General features: G+C 44.5%; 1 protein-coding gene across 1 annotated transcript in view; it reads left to right on the top strand.

Moving 5' to 3' along the window:
* The window catches only part of TBC1D12 (TBC1 domain family member 12), a 72,294-nt gene that overhangs the window by 19,127 nt on the left and 49,555 nt on the right, over positions 1-3,612 (top strand). The window lies entirely within an intron of this gene.

Consider the following 3,612-nt stretch of genomic DNA (forward strand, 5'->3'; position numbering starts at 1 on the left):
GGGGTGTCCTGCTCCCGCATGGACTCATCCACAGGTCACAGTCCCTTCAAACTCGAGTTCACACTGGAGTTGCAGCCTGTCCAATACAGCAGCACAGAAACAGCAGCGATGCCCTGGCCATCTGCCAGCCCAGGCGCATGGCCATCGCTGTTACCAAAATGTTCCCAGGCACAGCCGAGTCAGATGATCAGCAGTACAGCAAGCAGCGAAAGCAAAAAGCAGCCACTAACGAGCACTAGACTCTAATATATAGTAAGGCAAGCAAGCCCCATGGCAAGCACAGAAGCCTGCCCATTAATAGCTGAACAGCGATAACAACTATAAATTCGATCTAGCACATTCCAATCAAAACTGTCGTTGTCTCGAACCCTTCGAGCCCCATGTTGGGCGCCAAAAAGGACTGTCGTGGTTTAACCCCAGCCAGCACCTAAGCACCACAGAGCCGCTCGCTCACGAATCCAAAACATAGCCCCGTACTAGCTACTATGAAGAAAATTAACTCTATCCCAGCCAAAACCAGCACAGTATGTCTAAAAAATTAGATACTACGGATCTCACTACCAGGTCAGAACTATAGTACAAATAATGTCATTTTTAACAGTACCAGGCAACAGCACAGTTACTATGTGGTGTGGTTAGGGTAGCATCCCATGTTGTAATTTCTTCAGTGTCAAGGTGAAGATAAGAGGTTCCCACTCTGGCCAGTCGTTCCCAACCTCCAGCCACAGTTTAACTCTCTTTCACTTGTGATGATTCAGTTGTTTGGGGGGCCTTGCCCTAAAATGAATCAGTGAAACGATGGGGGATTTTGATTTTCTGAACCAGATGATTTCACAGATCTGCTGTAATAATTGCACTCTCGCAAGGCTCAAAACGTGTTCCTTCACTCCTAGTCCTTTCAGCAGCCCTGCTCTTAAAATTCATGGATTTTATAACCACCTATCTGCTGTTTAGTCCCCACTTTTTCCCTGTGGATTGCTCACAGCCCTCTACAGACTCTAGATTACCTGCTCATCCTTGCTCATCCAAATCAGAATGACCTTCTAACATGAAGCTAGCTGCCCAGGGGAGCATGCACTTTTCTGTGGATTATTGCCTTGACTTTCAGATACTTGGCTTAAAGCTGTTTCATTATCAGCTATGTGTGAACTGTATAATACATATTCCTGCTAATCACATCTTTAATTCTTTAGTTCATTGAGGTATTCCTCAGGATTGAGCATTTCTGGAAAATACAATACAGAGCTTCAAAATCCTCATTCAGCTCTAAACTCCATCCTACAGGAGTGATTTAAAATCCAAAATATTATTTGGAAATCTGTTTTTTTTTTTTAAATATATATATAAGATTAACCTGCCCGTCTAGCAAGTCCTGGAGGTAGAAGTCAATGCAAATGCAGTGAACCAGTGGTTTTATTTTGAGCAAAACAACTTGCTATCCTTTGGAATCCCTGGCATAATCACCAACTATCCCAGCTGCACTGACTGAAATAAGTTCACCGTAAGCCAATCTTGTGTTACAATCTCAATGCTAGTCTTCATTTTGCTTAGCTTGTTTAACATCTGGTACTGTTTTGCAGGTTCTGCGTTAATTAAATCATAGGAGTCTATTCAAGAGCGACACTGCCATACAGCATCCCAGGTAAACGGTTTCAACACTTTGTTGAAAATGAGCACAAACACTCTATGGATTTCTAAGTGTTTCCTTAAACCTAAAATCCTCACTAGTAAAGGCAGGTATATCTCTCATTTTGTCCTGGTGCAGAATGAGCTCATGGATAATTTATACTTTATGGATTCACACTGCATCCACCCCTTCCTTACTTGTAAGGCATAGGGTGCTGCTGTGTTTCCACAACAATTCACTTGATACCACGTTATCCAGGGTAACAATGACTATGTAGATGTTAAGTGAAATCACCGGTGATCCCTTCTTACAGTGTATGAAGTCACCAATTTAAGAGGAGTAGAACAATACCAAGACTCATTTTTTTTTTTAATTACTTTTGAAGATGCAGTATCTACCCTCCCTGTAGCTGCTGAGTACTCAAGTACTCTTTGGCATATCCTGCTTGCTGCATCAGCTTAATTAAAATACAACAGAAGTGCAAAGTGGATGGATGAGCCATCCGCCCAGACCCATAGTCTGAAAGAGGATCCATGGCATATGCTGCACATAAGTTGCATAGTCTCCTTGCACAGAGAGCCTCTATAGCACCCAGGATGTATGTTCACTCAGCAGGCACAGTGATCAGTCCCCACGTGTTTGAGATGACCCGGATCACAGTGGAGAACAGAAAACCTACCATCTCAGTTACAGCAAAAGGCTTAATTAAAAAGCTTTAGTTAACCAAAAAGCTTAATTAGTTCATCTTTGCTAATGGTTTGTTTTGACCGAAGTAGCCTACAAAGTGCTCCCACAAGCAGTTCAGCTGGCATATCCAAAGGATAGGTAATCCTGGCAACCTTTACTCGGCATTTTTGCAAGTGGCTGAGGCCAATGGTCCTTTATTTGGCACAGCTGTAGCTGGATGAGGCTGTGTGCCTGCTATCAAGATAGGCAAGGCAAAAAAACCCCAAACCAGATTTATTTCTTCTCCAACTTCTGAGATCCCAAGTATTTGCCAGCTACTCAAGTCAAAAGGGGTGAGATCAGACTTGCTTGTTACATGTAAAATAACCAGTGTTGCACGTCTGACCTCAGAAGTACAGTTACAAGATGACAAGAAGGGAAAAAAAAAAATCGCATCATTTTTTTATTCTTTACTAAAGCAAAGCCCAGAAGGCTTTATATTGCAAAGTCCTAACAAGAAGCCATAACACAACGAAATGTATCAACTTTTTATTTGGATGGGGATTGCCAGTTTAAACCTTTCTTTCTAAAATGCCCACAATTTCTAAGAAAAAAACATTAAAAGAGGGTGGCTGTTCCTTCCCCGTTTCCATGTGGTGGGTGAGGCCTCCCTCTCTGGGCATGCCCCACCTGCCTGCCTTTAAAAGCAAGGACATCCACAATGCTGCAGGGTCTCTGAAGGTGGAGTTACCAAATGGAGGACTTCTCTGGCCGAGGATTTCCAAGGGAATGGTACTTCCCGTGTTACCAGCTGTGAGTATTTACTGCAGGAATACAAATGTAATCTGTTGGGTTGAGGTGCTACCTTTGGTGCTTGCCTAGGATGAGTGGTAGATAGATAGACCTTGTATGGGGCTTATGTTGTTACTGCTGCTCCAGGGACTTGAAGCCCCTTTGCCCTTTCTTTTGCCTGTGACTTTGGCCCTGCTTCCTCGCTAGGCAGAGGGGACTATAATAACTTGGATTTTCCTCTGAGAGATGCGGTAGGAAACATGGGTGCTGGCACCTTGCACCCTACACATCCTCCATCCCCCTCCCCAGTGTTAACCTGAGGGGTTTTGAGATCCCATCGCAGCTCTGGAGAGGATGCACCCCATGATTTCAGAGTGCCCATCCTATTTCTCTTTTCTCTCTTTCGGGTTCCCCCCAAAAGCTCAAGTACATCCTATCTCCTCAAAAAAGAGCCACAGGCAGGCCCGGGCGCTACCCTGCCCGTCCCCGTCCCCCGCGGCCACTGGTGCCGCCCGTTGGGCAGGCGG

This window comes from Aptenodytes forsteri, unplaced genomic scaffold (assembly GCF_000699145.1).
Source record: "Aptenodytes forsteri isolate BGI_AS27 unplaced genomic scaffold, ASM69914v1 Scaffold15, whole genome shotgun sequence".
Taxonomy (NCBI): domain Eukaryota; kingdom Metazoa; phylum Chordata; class Aves; order Sphenisciformes; family Spheniscidae; genus Aptenodytes; species Aptenodytes forsteri.